The sequence below is a fragment of the Leuciscus leuciscus genome, assembly GCF_965113295.1.
Source record: "Leuciscus leuciscus genome assembly, chromosome: 7".
Lineage (NCBI taxonomy): Eukaryota > Metazoa > Chordata > Actinopteri > Cypriniformes > Leuciscidae > Leuciscus > Leuciscus leuciscus.
In genome coordinates this window covers 3,910,148-3,929,577 of record NC_138731.1, presented here as the reverse complement: position 1 = coordinate 3,929,577, position 19,430 = coordinate 3,910,148, and the positions used below count along the sequence as shown (strand labels likewise).

General features: G+C 41.2%; 1 protein-coding gene and 2 long non-coding RNA genes across 4 annotated transcripts in view; 2 read left to right on the top strand and 1 right to left on the bottom strand.

Annotated features, from left to right (window-relative positions):
• The window catches only part of LOC309503352 (uncharacterized protein), a 46,200-nt gene extending 28,092 nt beyond the window's left edge, over window positions 1-18,108 (bottom strand). For both annotated transcript variants that reach the window (XM_082176150.1, XM_082176151.1), the window contains exon 1: window positions 18,066-18,108. The gene's annotated coding sequence lies outside the window, so the exon portion shown is untranslated. The remainder of the gene's footprint in view (window positions 1-18,065) is intronic.
• Window positions 1-19,430, top strand: part of LOC309503526 — a 51,584-nt gene that overhangs the window by 9,111 nt on the left and 23,043 nt on the right. The window lies entirely within an intron of this gene.
• LOC309503575 lies at window positions 8,033-18,101 on the top strand. Its single transcript, XR_014207746.1, has 3 exons — window positions 8,033-8,205; window positions 13,560-17,066; window positions 17,131-18,101. It is a non-coding gene; the product is annotated as an uncharacterized lncRNA (long non-coding RNA).

Below are 19,430 nucleotides of genomic sequence, written 5' to 3'. Positions count from 1 at the left end.
ATATTGCTGGCGGGCCAGTTTTGGCCCGTGGGCCGCCAGTTGCCGTTCCCTGATATAGGCTATAGCACGTTGGCAAGAAAAAAAAGAGCTATAGAGAGTATTTTGCTAAATATGTGTCCTACATATTTATTATATTTTTACTTATATCATTAAATAAAGTTGTTATTATAAAAAAAAAAAAAACGCATTATATTTAATTTGAGTTATTTTTAACCTTAAAGGTATAGCGGAGGATCTTTCCAAATTTTAGATAAGACCGCCCTCTCCACTTTTTGAAAAGTTTGATTCACCAGAATGATTGACAATTAGGAGGACCAATAGGCCTTTTTCACGTAAGTTAGAACGCACATCCGGTTCAGCGTTTGTTGTGTAAAGCGACTTCCGGTGAAAAAGAGTCAGACCAGAGAATGTCTAATATGGCGAGAAGTTTCACTCTCACTACACTTCCGGCTTTTGAACTGGTTGCAGTTCCACTCTGATTCCATATGAGGGCGCTCACAGGACGAGTGCAGAATGAATGGAGGTCAATGGCGGTATACCCCTCAAAATCCACTTTTCTCAGGATATAATTTTTTGTCTAGTAATTTGAATGTTGTATTCGAAAGGAGATGCAAAGAAATTACACATTGCTGGGTGTTAGATTTTTTAGAGTCACTTATTTGCTTTAAAAAAGTCTTTCAAAATGTCAGTGACGTCAGAATGCTGACGTCATTAGCAGAATGCTAGCGTGTTATGGGCAACAACAACTCAACCTGTAAGAAATCAAAACGACATAAGTACTCGTTCATTCAACTTTCGACCTAAAACCCATGTTGAACTTGCAAAATCTACAATCACATCTGAGATTTCTCAACGGCAATCGGGTGAAAGAGACAAATTTAGCCATCTAGCCCCATTGACTCCCATTCATTTTGCACTCATGGCAAGCGCCCCCAGTGGAACTCTGGTGGTACTACAACCAAAATTCGGTACAATAGGGCTTAATAGGGAGTGGACAGGCTCTCCGTAGACGGGCTCTGGTCAGACGCGCTAACGTTACTCTTCAGACAACTTCCCTGAAGAATCTACTGTTGCTACGTCCGACAAACAAATGGTCAAACACGACCAGCGCGACAGATTGCCATGACGGAAAAAGGTATACCCGTGCGTGTCAGTGACCTTTTTTGGAGCAATACCTCCGCGATATCCTCCAGATCGAGGCAAAAGTATGAGGATATCGAGGTTACAGTATGCAGTGGAGGGATATATTATAATATAAAAATACGCAATGAAGGAGACACGACTACTATCTACGTCTCTATCGAGGCTAATGCTTACCGGTGTTCATACACATCATTTGTGATTATGACAAAGAACGAGGAAACAAGTGTTCAAAAGCATTGTAAGACACTTTACACTGTTGTGTTTTTGTGTGAAAGAAAAAACTGTCTCTGAAAATAAAAGTGCTGTCAGCAATAATTTCTTATGTGTGTTTTTTCGCATAACACGACTAAAATTTTAAATGCAGCAAAACACATGGGAGTTATATTCCCGATGCTGTAGTTTATTTGATCAGTCACAGTATATCATTAATCAAGCTTAATTTGACTTTTCAACTACAATTAGGCAGGTGAACTGAAAGCTTTTACAATCTTTTAGCTATAACTTAGGCCTATATCATTGACAAAAATATGTGGTGCATTTTCTTCCAAAAATGATTTTCTTTCTCAAATTCATGCTTCAAGTTGACAAAGCACAATAAACGAAATCACACAATAACTGTTTAACCAGACATAGCCTTAATTTGCATCTAACGTTAAATAACTTTCATTGATTGTCTTTTCATAATTCACTTACCATAATATTTATTAGGGGGACAACAGATCACAAAAATCGCGGTTGAGACCATAATATTTATTAGTGGGGCAACGGATCATAAAACTCGCGGTTCAGACAATATTATGTTTTTTGAGTTACAGATAGGATCGTTTTTCAGATCAGAAAAACAAAACAAAAAAAACTTTAAGTAGCCATCGATACCACAGCCAGCAGACGTATTTATGCTTCGTAATGTTCGACACATTTAACTGGGAGTGGGGCCGTCCACACTGTTTTATCCATTGTAGGCACCGCTCACGTTGTGTTTTAGGCGTTGGGAATGGAAAGAACACAACTCCTCCAGACAATCTCTCGGGGTATGTAATGTAGTGTCCGATTTACAAACGCCATGGGCGCACGCTTCACAATCATAGACAGTATAAGAAGTGGACAGAGCCCTCTCATTGGAACTCAATTGAGACAAGTGAAGCCCATTTTCAGCGATTTCTTAGGACTTCCGTTCCTGACGCGCAGACTCAAACAGAGCTTGACGACGTAGATGTGACGTGAGCAACCCGTCTGTCTTCTAGTTGCTGTGCCGAGAGAAATCTGAATCATTCCCTTCCGAATCTTGCAGAGACGGAGAGTGTGAGTAGGAGGTGTCCATGAGCTAGAAGCAGGAGAAACTTTTGCTAAGTATTCTGATGAATTACTTTGTCATTTTGCCTCTACGTCCCCCCGATTGCCCGCGAGCTTCTCCTCCTGTCCATACGGTAATCTCTCTACTGTGCGACAGAGAGTCGCGTGGTTATGACGCAATCGTTAGCCTACTTTACAAAAACTGCTTCTACGGGGCCATAACGTAAGATACAAGGTAATGGAGCATTTTATACATTGTCGTGTTTCTTTAGAAATAAATAATGGACAAATGGAGTCTTCAAACGCCTCAGATGTAAAGTTATTCGCTGTCAAAGTGACGCCAAAATGAATGGGAGTCAATGGGATGCTAACAGCAGGTGAAGTTCTGCTACAAGATGGTGGCACGCGGCCGGCTTCAACTTCCGGTCGACTTCCTTCCCGCTTGTTCACAATCTTGCTAATGTTTGTCGGACCTGCTCACATAGTAACGGTTGCTATGTGTGATTGGACAATGGCCGTTTTGGGGGAGGGGCCGGCGAAAGGTCAATTACATCAGCGGATGTTTTTTGACTTGTCGAGCTTCTCCGCACTCAAAACAAAACAAATCTTTATTGTAATAGTCATTTTAGATAATTTTAAGACTTTGTTTATCTTAATTTTATTACTGCAGTTGTGGCAGCTTATTTGGAGAAATAAAGTATGGTGATATCTTCCTGGAACAGTAGCCTAATTTAATTTGTGTCAACATTAACTAAAATGATATTATGACTTGAAAGTGAAAGGACATAAATGTAAAGGCTTCAATAATAGATTTAATAAAATATGACGGGAAAGTAGCTTCGTAATTTGTTTTCAGAAATGCATAAACATACCTGGAAGAGGAGACTGCATATAGTCATGATCTGCTCCAGCGCTGTTACCTCACTAACTATTTTGTCGTCTTGGGTGTCGTCAGAGTAGGCTACGGTGCCACATATTATTTCCGCTATTGATATAGGCTATATCAATTTTATGTAGCCTACAAAATATGCCTTTATCCACATAAAATTGATATAGCCTAAGCCTTTCATGTCTATCATACATCTACGTTCAAAAAGCTGATATAGCAGCCCCCTAATGGACATGTTAAAAGATCAAATTCTGTACACACCTTATTAATAAACCATACTATCCAACAGAAAAGCAGATGAGTCCAGAATATGAACGCAACGCACACGTTAAGCGTTTTCCTCCCATATAAACCCTTTATTATAAAGAAAAATCTTAACGTGGCTTTATGGGAGGATGGAATTGCAGTGCACAACAAATCCTTTAAATGGTATTCAATGCAAAACAAAAAATGAAAATATATAAGTAGCCTATAAAATAAACAAATAATTGTGGCATTAATTAGCCCACAAACAATATTTATTTTAAAGCCTAAACGAATTTATTTAAAGAAAAACACCAGCTTTCTCTAGTGTTGTGTTTCAGCCGCCCACTGGCACAGCGCTTACTCGCCGTAGAAAATGTATGATTTAATTTGTTAAACATGAAGAGGACTTATCCGTCTGGCATGGCCGCTCGCTCTAACGTTAACCTATAAATGTTCGCTATTATTAAGCACATATCCAGGTGTTTGTGTGGAGTGTGGAGCGCGCACTGCATGACATGGACGCGCCGGTGCCATCACTCGCATTTTCCTATCAACAGTGGAAACAACTTAAAATACTCCATAATTTCTGGTCATACAGAAAATAATAATACATCAGTCGCAACTACTTTTATTTGTGTAAACTCACAACAACAAGAAAACGTTGTGCATTTGTAAAAAAAAAGAAACAGGACGCGCTTTCATGATCTCTGTGAATTGGAGCGTATCTCAAAAATGAACTGAAAAAACAGCGTATCACTATAGCCTCACAGACATGAGAAATATATCTATAAAGCTTGAAATGTTCACCAACGAAAAAAATCCAATCGAAAGCCAATACGTACGGTACTAGCCTATCTGATGATGTAATCCTGTCCGATGAAAGGTGCATCTACTTTACAGCGGAGATGTATGGAGATGTTTGCAGTCGACACTGATTTAGAAAACACTCGTTTATTAATAAACAATTAAAATGTTTTGTTATTTTTTCAGACAAATTTATTTTCATTAGCCTACTTTTGCCGGTGCTTTGCGGCAAGTTTTATGTATGCGCTTGAGCGCGGAATATATAGGCTATAGCCTATACCAAGGATTGAATATAAATGTGCGATTAGTAATTGCTTAAATGAATGACTACTAGTCTAGAAAAAATCTTTAGTCTATGGCAACTCTTATCAGTAGCCTACATTTAATAGTTGACATTAATTAGTAATATAGTATCCAGCTCTTTACATACATTAGTTGAGTTGGCATAGTTAATGAACTAATAAAATAAAGTTTAAATTAAGATGCTAACCATATATTTCAATATAGCATTGCTTATTCCACCACAATTCCAAAGGATTGTTTATAAGGTGACAATCCGTTATACATTTGAAGATTGTAGGCTGTATAGGCTATCTTGAAGATTTTTGTGTCGTCTCTTATAAAGACGAAAATTGACATTTCGTTAATAAAAAATAAGAACACAATGTAAAAAATAAACATTGTTCTGTTAGATGTGTTTTGACTAGGCTACTTGTTTAATTTAACTTGTTTAATACTTATTAATTAATTAGTAAATATTAATTTAATTATATCTCTAGGTAATGAAGATAAAAAAATAAATCTTATAGTATATTATATATAAAAAAAAATGTGTACTGCCAGTAGCGGCAGTGTAATTAGCGTCGGCTACAAACAAATGTGATACTTATAGGGATCTTAAACGTCGGGACTTCTACGTGTCAAATAGCATGCATCCACTTCTTTGTCAGACAGTCATTGCTTGGAAAAGCATTAACTCAAATATGGTTGTCACTGCTTATTATTTGTGCAATGAGGGATGCTACAGTGACACCTCGATGTTGCTTCAGCCATTGTTGTTTCGACCGGAAGTCGCTTTACACAACAAACGCTGAACCGGATGTGCGTTCTAACTTCCGTGAAAAAGGCCTATAGCAGAGAATGTCTAATATGGCGAGAAGTTTCACTCTCACTACACTTCCGGCTTTTGAACTGGTTGCAGTTCCACTCTGATTCCATATGAGGGCGCTCACAGGACGAGTGCAGAATGAATGGAGGTCAATGGCGGTATACCCCTCAAAATCCACTTTTCTCAGGATATAATTTTTTGTCTAGTAATTTGAATGTTGTATTCGAAAGGAGATGCAAAGAAATTACACATTGCTGGGTGTTAGATTTTTTAGAGTCACTTATTTGCTTTAAAAAAGTCTTTCAAAATGTCAGTGACGTCAGAATGCTGACGTCATTAGCAGAATGCTAGCGTGTTATGGGCAACAACAACTCAACCTGTAAGAAATCAAAACGACATAAGTACTCGTTCATTCAACTTTCGACCTAAAACCCATGTTGAACTTGCAAAATCTACAATCACATCTGAGATTTCTCAACGGCAATCGGGTGAAAGAGACAAATTTAGCCGTCTAGCCCCATTGACTCCCATTCATTTTGCACTCATGGCAAGCGCCCCCAGTGGAACTCTGGTGGTACTACAACCAAAATTCGGTACAATAGGGCTTAATAGGGAGTGGACAGGCTCTCCGTAGACGGGCTCTGCCTATAGTATAGGTTACCCACCAGGAAGTAAAACATCCTCCGCTATACCTTTAAATAATACTAGGCTACCAGCTGATAGGGCAGAGCTGTATGTTTACAGCATTAGGTGAGATTTTTTTCTTGAGAAACATTAACGCCCATCTTGTGTAGCCTACCTAATATTTATCCAAATGAGTGAATATTAAATCAAATCACAAGAATTGAATTGAATTGAAATAATAAAAAAAAGCGTAGCTTACTAGAAATTGTACCATGCACCATAAAATGTACATATAATTTTACACTTATGCTACTAAAGCCTGAAATGGGCACTTTTTGTGACAGCAATCCCATCATTTTTGATCAAAGATGTGGCTTAACTTCAGAATTTGAACTAAAATCAGTATTCTTATGATTGCTCTGAACATTTCTGACTAAGTTCAACAAACATTAAATTACTTATTCATAAACTAAAAAAAAAAAAAAAAAAAAAAAATGTAGGTGTGACGGGGTTGAAGAGACAAATACTAAACATATACATAGTTGTTTTTTACTCAAATTCACTGTAAGATTTTCTATAAACGCATGTTACAAATACCCTGGAGGCTAAGCCCCCCCTGTCTTCCAATCCTAGTGACGTCCATGGGTTAGAGTGAGACTTTCTTGACGGCTGAAAATATCCCACACATGTATATGACACTAGAATTCTCTTTAAATTGTTACATCACAATCTAATCAAAGCATAAAAAAAATAACATTTAACATTATCAGGAACAAACAAATATTCTCAGAAAGAATTGGACATTATTCATTATACGGTATTTTAATGTAGCCTCTAGACATTCATTCTCTCTCGCGCAGACAAATACTGCTCCTGAAAGCTTATGCTGACATAGTAGCAGTAGAGGATAAAAAACAAAGCTCCTAACTTTATATCACTAAAATTAAATAGGAAGCCGATTACAGACGCTCACATGTAAACACAACACTGGCGTCTTCACTTCCAGGTCAAGAATCTGTCTATCAAAAACTCAGTAGCCAATGAGAACACATCACTGTTAGCCCCGCCCCCACGAGAGTTAGGCCAGAGCCCGTCTACGGAGAGCCTTGGCACTTCCTATTAGCCCCATTGTATCGATCTTGGTTGCAGTTCCATTAGAATTCCACTGGAGGTGATCGCGGGCGAGTGCAGACTGAATGGGAGTCTATGGGGCTAGACGGCTAAATGTGTCTCTTTCACCCGATTGCCGTTGAGAAATCTCAAATTTTATTGTAGGTTTTGCAAGTTCAACATGGGTTATAGGTCGAAAGTTGAATGAACGAGTACTTATGTCCTTTCGATTTCTTACAGGTTGAGTTGTTGTTGCCCGTAACACGCTAGCATTCTGCTAATGAACGCTGATTGGTCAGTGAAGGACTGATTACAACCAGAGATACCGCTTGATGGCATCGTCGCATCCGAAGCGGGACCAGAAACAAACAAAACAAAAACTCTTCTAGCACGTGTATTTACCTGTGTCAGCTGTGTTATCGATGCCTCGAGAGAAAAGAAAGTGCAGAGCACGAAAGCACCAAAGTGACTGAAGGATTGCCGTAAAGCAGTATCTCTGGTCGTACGATGTGTATGACGTCATTGACATTTTAAAAGACTTTTTAAAGCAAATAAGTGACTCTAAAAAATCTAACACCCAGCAATGTGTAATTTCTTTGCATCTCCTTTCGAATACAACATTCAAATCACTAGACAAAAAATTATATCCTGTGAAAAGTGGATTTTGATGGGTATACCGCCATTGACCTCCATTCATTCTGCACTCGCCTGCGAGCGCCCCCGCATGGACAGAGACGTGTTACTGCAGCCAGTCCAGAAACCGGAAGTAAGCAGAGAGTGCCAATTCTCTTCCTATTAGACATTCTCTGGTTAGGCCTATGTGCCTGAATGGCGAATGAAAACTCAGGGAATGTAAACGAAAACTTCAGAAGCGTAAATTAAAACTCTGAAAGCGCATTTGTAAATACAGATCAGCAAAAGAAAAAAAGAGAAAGCAATTAGTAAAACATGCAGTGTATTAACCCTTTAGAACCTGAAGCTAAAATAGGTGTTCCCTTTCAAGGGAACTCCCGTTGCGTCGAGAAAATGACGCTGTGGGAACGCTTTGCGTGATGACGTCTTGAAGCACATGTAAAATCAGTCCAATGGTGTGGCGGAACGTCAGAGGCGGGTGACGTCACGTACCAGGAAGCTATAAAAGCCGGCCCGAAACAGAAAACGAAAGCTTTTTGAGTCTTCAGTTGCGCTCTGTGTTGAAATCTGTCCTGGTTATTTGGTGTTGTCTGTCTCTATATATATATATTGATTCAGTTATGGCGAGCAAGCAGCAGTATCGAGTGTGTGTCCATCCCTGCCCGCGTTATTTAACGGGAGGTGACACACACACTCTTTGTGTTGTTTGTTTGGGAGAGGAGCATGCCCAGTCAGCACTCGAGGGTGGTGACTGTGAGCATTGCTGTGCGCTTCCATTGCGTACGCTCCGATCCCGTTTGGCTCGGTTCAATCCCGACCACGTTCCCCAGGGCTCGGGTCCCGCCGCGGCTGAGGCTCGGCGGCGATCTCAGACCTGGGGTTCGCAAATGGATCTGTCAGTGGATGTTGAGACGGGCTCTGCCTTATCTCAGCATCAATCTGACAGATCCAGTGCCTCTCATCAGGGTGCGGAAGCACGCGCTGCGGTTTCTTCCCCCCTGATAGAGGCACCAATGCTGCAATTGTCCAGCTCTGAGGAGTTGGATGTTGTGAGTGTTGAAGCTGAGTCTGAGGATTCGCCACCTCAGTCTCACGCGTTTGAGGAACTGCTCGATGTTATTACTAGAGCAGTTGACAGACTTTCCATTGAGTGGCCAGAGGATAGGCAGGACGTTCGCTCAAAAAGCAAGCTTGACGAACGCTTCCTGCCATCTCGTGCGCAGCCCCAGCGCAGGAGTCTTCCGTTTTTCCCCGATCTCCACACCGAGGTGTCGAGATCGTGGGAAAAACCAGTGTCGTACAGAGTATTTTCACCACACACATCCCACTACTCTTCCATTTATAAATATAAAGAGCATGGTTATGGGGAGATGCCGAAGGTGGAAGAGACGCTTGCGAGCTATCTCTCTCCAGCAACGGCATCTTCCCTGAAGACTCCTACACTTCCATCTAAGCCAGTAAAAATAACATCTTCCCTGGTTCATAAATCGTATGCAGCCGCTGGTCAGGCAGCAGCGTGTCTGCATACGATGTCTATTATGCAAGCCTATCAGGCTGAACTGCTGGGTGATTTAGAGGAGGGCGGGGGTATTGGTCCCGACACTGTGGCTGAACTACGCAGAGCCACAGATTTGTCTCTCAGGGCCACCAAGGAGACCGCCAGATCAATTGGGCGGTCTATGGCAGCCCTGGTGGCCACTGAGAGGCATCTGTGGCTCAATCTGAGCGACATTAAAGATAAAGAAAAAAATGTTCTCTTAGATGCTCCGGTCTCCACGGTTGGTCTATTTGGCGATGCAGTTAATAGTGCAGTAGCAAAATCACAGGAAGCTGCCAAACAAGCAGCTGCTCTCCAAAGACTTCTCCCCCGCCGTTCTTTCTATGAGGCTGCTGAGCGGGAGCAGCCTCACTCCTCTAAAAAGAGCGCTGAGCACCGTGCCACTCAGAAACAGAGCGTTTCCTCCCGTGCTCCCCCACAAAAACCTCGGGGACACGGAGGGCGCGCTCAAACCCAGCAGTCTTCGAGGGGTAGAACGGATCTGCGGACCGTTCTTACCGCCAAGAAGGCTGCTGGGAAAAAGTCCTGACGTCCGAGGACCCAGGACAAATGAGGGTAGTCCCCCCCGAAGCAGAGCGGTTAACACCTCATTTTACGGTGCCCGTCTCTCTTCGGTACCCTCAGGGGACCGTTCTGCCAACCCTGCCGCCTCCGGTGTTACAGGGCGCAGCGGTCTCCGGCGAGCACATATCTCAAGGTCCACCCGGAAACGTAGTGGCCTCGGGATGCCCGCCCCCTCTGAGGAGGGTGCTAGAGCAGTCTGTTCGGTCGTTCCCTGCCGGTTCGCCGTTACAGGGCGTCGAACAGGCTACTCAACAGCAACAAAATCCAGAAACCAGTCTCGAGAGGCTGGTACCTCTAGTAGAATCTTTGACAGCGTGGAAGCTACTGTCAAATGTTTCTCGTTGGGTCCTGCAGACCGTGGAAAAAGGGTATCAGATACAATTCAAGAAACGCCCACCTCGGTTTATGGGGGTCCTGCCCACAGTGGTGGGCCCCGAGCAGGTTCTGGTTATGGAACAGGAAGTAAACACTCTGTTAGAGAAAGGGGCCATAGAATATGTACCTCCCTCCAGCAGGGAAACCGGGTTTTACAGCCGGTACTTCATAGTTCCAAAAAAGGACGGGGGATTGCGTCCCATTTTAGATCTTCGAGTTCTGAACGAGTCAGTCATGCAGCTCAAGTTCAAAATGTTAACATTGAGGCAGATCGTGCCACAGATCAGGTCCGAGGACTGGTTTGTCACGATAGACCTCAAGGACGCATATTTCCATATATCCATCCGTCCGTGTCATTGGAAGTTCCTGAGGTTTGCTTTCGGGGGCAAAGCATACCAATATCGAGTTCTTCCATTCGGCCTAGCTTTATCACCCCGCACTTTCACCAAATGCATGGATGCAGCTCTGGCGCCACTGCGCCTCCAGGGTATTCGCATTATGAACTACATCGACGATTGGTTGATTTTAGCTCATTCGCATCAGATGGCGGTTCAACATCGAGATGTTGTTCTCGCCCACATGAAAGAGTTGGGGTTACGGCTGAACGCCAAGAAGAGTGTGCTTTCTCCACTACAGAGGACCACTTTTCTAGGCGTGGTTTGGGATTCTGTGTCGATGCAGGCGCGCCTGTCACCGCCACGGATAGATTCCATCCTTGCAGCTGTGAAAAGTGTAAAGCTAGGTCAGCTACTCACTGTCAAACAGTTCCAGAGACTGTTGGGTCTCATGGCAGCAGCTTCCAACGTGATACCTTTTGGACTGCTACACATGAGGCCCCTGCAGTGGTGGCTCAGGACCAGGGGGTTTTCCCCGAGGGGCAACCCATTTCGCACAATCAAGGTCACGCGGCGATGCCTACGTGCCTTGGTTATGTGGAAGAAGCCTTGGTTCCTGTCCCAGGGCCCAGTGTTGGGAGCTCCTTGTCGTCGCAAATTGCTAACGACGGATGCTTCCCTCACGGGCTGGGGAGCGATCCTGGAGGGTCGCTCGGCTCAAGGTCTGTGGGAAGACCATCATCGTTCCTGGCATATCAATCGCCTAGAGATGTTAGCTGTCTTCCGGGCTCTGAGGAGCTTTATCACAGATCTCAGGGGGCACCATGTGCTAGTACATACGGACAACACATCGGTAGTCGCCTATATCAACCACCAAGGGGGTTTGCGCTCGCGCCCGTTATCCAACTTGGCACGCCATATCCTCTTGTGGTCCCAGGGGAAGTTACTGTCACTCAGGGCAGCTTACATCCCCGGGGTACAGAATATAGGAGCAGACACTCTGTCGAGGCAGGGGCCGAGGCCCGGGGAATGGAGGCTCCACCCCGAGGTGGTGGAGCTGATATGGAGGGAGTTTGGCCAAGCACAAGTGGATCTGTTTGCGTCTCGAGAGACGTCTCACTGTCCACTTTGGTTCTCCCTCACGCATCCAGCTCCTCTGGGACTGGATGCTATGGTACAGACGTGGCCGAGGCTACGTCTGTACGCCTTTCCCCCAGTTGCTCTGCTCCCGGGAGTTCTGGAAAGAGTTCGCAGGGACCGGGTCCATCTACTTCTTATAGCCCCGCGCTGGCCGGGCAGAGTATGGTTTCCCGATCTTGTGTCCCTCCTCGACGGGCATCCTCTGGAGTTACCCGTCAGGAGGGACCTTCTGTCCCAGGCAGAGGGCTCGATATTTCACCCTCGGCCAGAACTGTGGAACCTGTGGGCTTGGCCTCTGAGGGGGCCCAGCTCATAGAGTCAGGTCTCTCAACCGAGGTTGTTGAGACCATTCTACAGTCCAGAGCTCCCTCCACGAGGAAACTTTATGCCCTGAAGTGGAGAGTTTTCACTTCCTGGTGTAGTGACCGTCGGTTGGACCCAGTCCACTGCCCAATTGGTACAGTGCTGGAGTTCCTGCAGGACCGGTTCACTGCAGGTCTGACCCCGTCCACTTTAAAGGTTTATGTGGCGGCCATAGGTGCTTACCACATTCCTTTGGGTGGAATGTCTGTGGGGAAAGACCCTCTGGTATCTCGTTTCCTTCGTGGCACTTGGAGGCTGAGGCCTGCAGTTCGCTCTAGGGTGCCACCTTGGGATTTGTCCTTTGTGCTACAAGGCTTATCCCAGGCCCCCTTTGAGCCCATTGAGGAGGTTCCTGAGAAGTTTCTTACTCTGAAAGCTCTTTTCCTTCTGGCTATTTCTTCTCTTAAGAGAATAGGGGATCTTCAAGCATTGTCGGTGGCTCCGTCATGCTTAGAGTTTGCTCCGGGTATGGTTAAAGCGTTCCTTCATCCGAGACCGGGTTATATCCCCAAGGTCCCCACTAATGTGGCTAGACCTATTGTTCTGCAGGCCTTCTGTCCTCCTCCCTTTCAAAATGCTGACCAGGAGGCTAATAATTTGCTTTGCCCTGTGCGGGCGTTAGACGCTTACGTCCACAGAGCTGCCCTGTGGCGTAAAAGTGATCAATTATTTGTGTGCTTTGGGTCCCCTAACAAAGGGGGCCCGGTGTCTAAGCAAAGGATGAGCAAGTGGGTGGTCGAGGCTATCTCACTTGCTTATGAGGCGGCTGGGCAGCCTTCTCCTTTGGCTGTCCGGTCGCACTCGACGAGGAGTATGGCGGCCTCTAAGGCCCTTATTTCAGGAGTTTCTTTACAGGACGTCTGTGATGCGGCAGGCTGGTCCTCACCGCACACTTTCGTCAGGTTTTACTCTCTGGATCTAGACTCTGCTCCAGGGTCTCATGTTTTGTCTTCCTAGTGCTGCTCTACGGATTTCACACAGGACAGACATTTGTAGCTATGGAGGCGTTGGTATAGACGTTCCCACAGCGTCATTTTCTCGACGCAACGGGAGTTCCCTTGAAAGGGAACGCCTCGGTTACGACTGTAACCTCGGTTCCCTGAAGAGGGAACGAGCGTTGCGTCGCCCTGCCATATCTCCTTCATGCCTGTCAGCTCGACTTCAGACTTTTACGAAGCTTTCGTTTTCTGTTTCGGGCCGGCTTTTATAGCTTCCTGGTACGTGACGTCACCCGCCTCTGACGTTCCGCCACACCATTGGACTGATTTTACATGTGCTTCAAGACGTCATCACGCAAAGCGTTCCCACAGCGTCATTTTCTCGACGCAACGCTCGTTCCCTCTTCAGGGAACCGAGGTTACAGTCGTAACCGAGGCGTTTTTCACATATTTTGATTTTTGGACTGTAAAATGCTAAAAGAATGTGCTATCTTCATGTGCAAGGTGTCGTCTTTTTCATAAAAAGATAAGCTTTCAACAAATTACAGTTATTGACCATTATTGTGTGTGGTGAGTTTGTAAATAAAAAAAAAAATAGACAAAAAAAAAAAAAAAAAAAAGAGTATAAATTTACTGATTTTTATTTAGAAAATAACAGAAAAAAATCATGAACGAAAGAAACTAACACTTTAAAGTTCAAAAATGAACTATAATACAAACAAGTCTTTTTTTGTGACATTGGGTTGCACAGTTTTCATTCAGGACACTTTTTTTTCATACACGCACACGTACAAATGCACGCATTCACAGACACGCACACATCCACATGCATCTACATGCTTAGAGACGTGAAAGAGTAACGGCCATCCGCCTCCCAAGTTTCATTAAAAATCATCCCAATCCCCTCTTCTGCTGTCTAACACTTCTTTCGCCATGTATTTGTTCGTTTGTTTTATTATTTTATGTAATCCAAAACACTCTAATCTGCCGCGCTTCATATCTCTCTGTTCAAATCCTTCCTTCCCGCTCTGCCAGAAAGTTTGCAGATGGAAAGCATGAAATTACCATAATAAGCTGTATATTGCCGAAAAACGCATGTTGTCTACTGTCAGGGGCAATTTGAATGGTCTTGATAGTGCAAACGGTTGAAGAGTTACGGTAAAATGAATACAGCTTGCTGGTATCTGTCGGCGACGACACAGCCGGTTCTAAAGGGGTAAAAACAGAGTCAAAAAATTTGCCTGCGATTTATTTTTTTCCGGTTTCAAAGACATTTTTATTAAGTTTCAGTTTATATTTTCATTAATTTCTTGAAAAGTTTGTTCAATTTTAAAGGCACAATAATAATCCCATAGATATCCTCATATGTATCAAATAGAGAACAATGTGTAAAATTAAAGGGGTTAAGTCCTGTAATTTACAATATACAATGGGTGTACCCCAAGGATCAGTGTTAGGTCCCTTATTATTTAGTCTGTATATTAATGATCTCCCGCAACAGGGATACAAGTACAAATGTATGCTAATTGAGACTGTTATTTTTACACATGTGAGAACAGCTGAGTGAGCAGCTGAGAAGTTAAAAGCTGCTATGGAAAGGATTACACAGTGGCTGGAGCAATCATGTCTTAGCCTGAACATTGGTCAAACTAAAGGAATTTTCTTTAAAAAACAAACAAACAAACAAACAAAAAATCTCCTAATGTTGATATTTTTATTAATGGTGAATAGACAGAAATAGTTAATGAGTTCAATTATCTTGGCGTAATATTGGACTCAAATCTTAGTTTTTTAAAAACATGTAAAGAAAATGCTGAGGAATATTAGGCCTAACTTTTAAAGATTTTTTTTAAGTGGCAAATTTTAGACAAATTAGACAGTCTCTCTGCTGATGATTGTAGACTTTTATGCGTCCTACTGTGACATGTTGGGGTCAAGCTGGTGAAACTGATTAAACCCTTAAAATCCCTATATAAACAGACTTTAATTTTTTTGATAAAAAACAAACCATTTTCATCATTGTAGGATCGTAGTGAATTTTTTGTTTTGTTTTTTTTTGTTGACAATTTTAGCCTTTTTTTTCAAATTTGTGTATGCTTTATAAAATCTTAAATGGCTTGGCTCCTTCTGTACTATGTGCTTTTGTTCATTTTCGTTCTGAAAACTCTTTGAGATCTACCAGATTATAGTCCATGACGAGTAATTGTCTTGTTCCCTTTCCTCATTCTGCTTTTGGACTCATCTTTCACAGTGAAAGCCATTAATCATTGTAATGCCAGAGGATATAAAAGGGTGTAAAGCTTTTGAAAAATGGCGGGAAAAGGTTTGCTGACGAAAACCCTCTCAGTTGGTGGCAAAAATCATGCAACTTGACCATTTTACACTGGTCAGAGCTGAGCGTGTGTTCATCAGCTGGAAACACCGTCAACAAAGAGCGCTCAGCACTCGCTCAGATCAAGCTGAGTGTCTGGTGTTTTTGAAGACCAATATGTAGATGTAGTGAGTAGAGGTGGAGTGTTTCTGAATGGCAGTTTGCTATTTTGTGTTCATGTAACATTAGTATATTAAGCCGAATGTTGGAGCGTATTTTCTCAGGTTACTGATGCACTTACATAGTTGTTTTAACCTAATTTTCCTTCCATGCACATTAAGGAAATTATATTTTATTTTAAGAACAATTGTTTCAAAAGTTAATGCACTTTAAAATGTGAATGTCATTTCATTTCAATAAAAGATGCAGTGCTTGATTTGGTTTATATTTGCTTATTGCGCTCGCTTGCGCCCTCTTATGGGCATAAGGAGACGATACAGCACTGTTATCCTCCATTGCCTTTAGAATTTGAATATAATTTGAATTTGCTAATATTTAAGAAAGAAATTCAAATTGATTTTTTCAGCCATTTTGACAGCCCTGATGTGTGTGTATGTATGTTCTTATTGTACGTATAGAGGGTATTATCTGTGTAATTTTAATTTAGTGTTGACCTGCCTCGGGACTACGAATCCGGTACAATGAATGAAATGGAAAACATTTATGTTAAAAAATTGACATGGTCCCTTTATAAATAAATAAATAAATAAATAAAATAAAAATATACATTACATAATTTCTCTACAATTTGATTGGTTCTTCTTCATTTGCAAACCCTTCTGTTACTAGGAAGAAGCAAACTCTGTTTTCTTCATTACTTCACTTTGTTAATCAAAGTCATGAGTTTATAAATTTAGATATCCGTCTAGTTTAATTTCCTCTTTTGTTATATCCGGACATGATTCACTAACACACACACACACACACACACACACACACACACACACACACACACACACACACACACACACACACACACACACACACACACACACACACACTCAGTCACGAGTTTTTGACCAAAGGGTTTGGAAACATGTAGGATACAAAAGCATATGAATATTATTCCAGCAAGAAAAATAAATGTTAGTTATTATTTATTTTAAAAATCCATCACAGTCATTATGCCGTTGGTTTCATGGGAAAGGAGGAACAAATAAATGTTTACAGTAATTCTTGCATCTAGCAGAAAAAGCCATAATTAGATGCTGGTATATATATATAAACCCCCACTAATAAAGGATTGGATTGATGTCTTAAAAAGTATTTTCAATATAGAGAAAATTACATTTTATGTGAACTTTCAGAAGGATTTGTTTGTTGATTTCTGGTCCAAATGGATTGAGTATATCTACTACTGAACCAAATACCTTTTTGATATAGATTTATTGTATGTTTGTTGTTGTTGTTGTTTTATAGTGATGCGACTACCTCCCCCTTCTTGTGTAAACAGTTTCTGTGTTGAAACTGAGGATAACTTAAAGAGATCCACTGAGGTGTTTTGTGTCATTGTCCATGGAGGTGAGAACGACTCGACATGCTTCCACAGAAATACACAAGACGGCCACACTAGTGAAAGTTGCGAGCAATATCAGTGCATTATTCGGGATAACTACTGTGGAAACTGGTCAAATAGCGTCAAGTTAAACGTGCATCACACTGTCAGACATGACCGACTGTCTCTGGATGCACCAAAGGACAAAAGACCAAACATAGGCAAATATGTCCATGGAAAAAGTAGACTTGGTGATGCCACTCTTTTCCTCTTTTGCATTTATTATCATTATTTATTTTTTATTTATTTTTGTTCCAACTTATATATAGTTAGAGTGAATGAGAATGTGAAGCATTTATTCCCTTATATACACAGAAAGTTTGATTCCTCTGCAAAACTCCAGCATACAGAAGCTGCTATTTTTAGTTTGACAAATGCAAGATTAACATGAAGTGGAAAACTTTATAGGAGGACGTGTTTTCTCTTAGACAAATAGTCAAGTTAAAATTAAAGGACTGTGTTAAAGCTGATGTAAAGTAAACTATTATTAAACCTACCGTATGTTGCCAAGGCATGAGAGTTAGGTATTAATATTTAATAAAGAGATTAACTATCATTATGACAAATGGCTTAAAACAATCCACTGTAACAATTCACACAATTACGACTCTCTGACTTCAATACAGAACAATCATAAAGCTGTTAAAGACATCTCAGCTGTTAAAAAAGGATAATTGCTGTATTAGATGTATGATTTTTTATTTTTTTATGCAAGATGCAGAATTGCGAATTTTTATAGATTCAAGTGTTTTGTATGACTCTGCATTCCCCTATTGTTATTGCTATAAAAATTATATATCTCACACAAAACCACACCTGCCACATTTTGACCCTATTTCATAGTGACAAAGTTGGCAACCCTACAAGATGCAACTTTTCTGTTACTCACAAAATACCACTCATTAATGTTAGACAAAGAATTATAATGTTACATTCAATAACAACGTATCCATCTTGCAGGTATTGTAAAAAAAACATAAAATAGACAGAAACTTTAAATGTGTAAAAACACAAACCTGTCTTAACTTCAGCCGAATGACAGCAGACGCAGGAGCGCGGCGCAGCTTTAGGACGTCATATCGCCAGACCAAAATAAAAGTCCTGTTCACACTCCTAAAAATCACAAACGTTTTCATAAAAATAGTAAAATAGATGTCAGAGGAATTCAGAGTTTATTTCTTGGTGAATTTCAAATGAAAATGTTAAGAACTACTAATGAAAGAATGTAAAAAAAATCTTTCGAAAGGCAAAACGGCAATGCTTGGGCACAGAACCATTTATATATAAAAAAAATAATAAGAAAAAATAATTTGCTGCCTTAAACTTGTCTGTATAAGTCATATCAACTTAAATTATATTAAACTCACTTTTAAAAAAAGATGAAAATTGCCTAACTTATTTTGATGAGTTAAAGTAGTGTAAAAACATGTTGTCACTCATGACCTATTGATCATATATGATGGGTCTGCAGACCTGGAGCAGATCTTCCACCTGTTTTTCCTGATGTGTCCAGTCGAGGTATGAGGAAACACGGCAAAATAACATCATTAAATCGACGCTCGAAAATTACACATTAATAATCGCCCCATCCATAGACGTTGACTTATTAAGTGGTTTTTGTGAATTTAAATATTTAACGTTACAGTAATATCTGATAGACAGTGTCATGATCTGCACTACGGATTAAAATATCCGTAGATATTCCCTGTTGGTCTTCATACATGGTCTACAGGAGTTTTTGCAAAAAAAAAAAAAAAGTGTAATACACATAGTTGGACAATAATGATATGATCTACTGTAGAATATATTCACCGTGCACTCTAAAAACTCCTGGGTCAAAAATAACCCATAATGGGTTATTTTTGACCCAACTCCTGGGTTAAAAAAGGGACCAACTAATTTATGGGTTATTTCAACTCAGAAAATTGGGTTATGCTTTTTGACCCAAATTCTGGGTTAAATACCTGACCCAAATGTTGGGTTTAAAAAACCCAACATCTGGGTAGAAATAACCCAAAAATTAGTTGATCCTTTTTTAACCCAGGAGTTGGGTCAAAAATAACCTAACTTGGGTCACTATCCCAGTATGCCTTATTTCAGAAAATAAAACTTTGTTTTACATTATATTACACACTTCAAGCACTTTTACATTTTTATTGCATTAAATAAAAATCTATAAGAAAAAACACACACTTGGACATGTTTATGTTCATATTTATTTTAGGTCACACTGTAATAACAATATTAGAAATAAAAAATTGAAAAATAAACAACAATTCTCAGAAGAGCCTCAGGAATTTAAGCCAGGGGCCAACTTTGGGGACAAGATTTTTGATAGTGTCCTCATCAAAGAGAAGAAATGCCTCCTCATCTATCTGAAA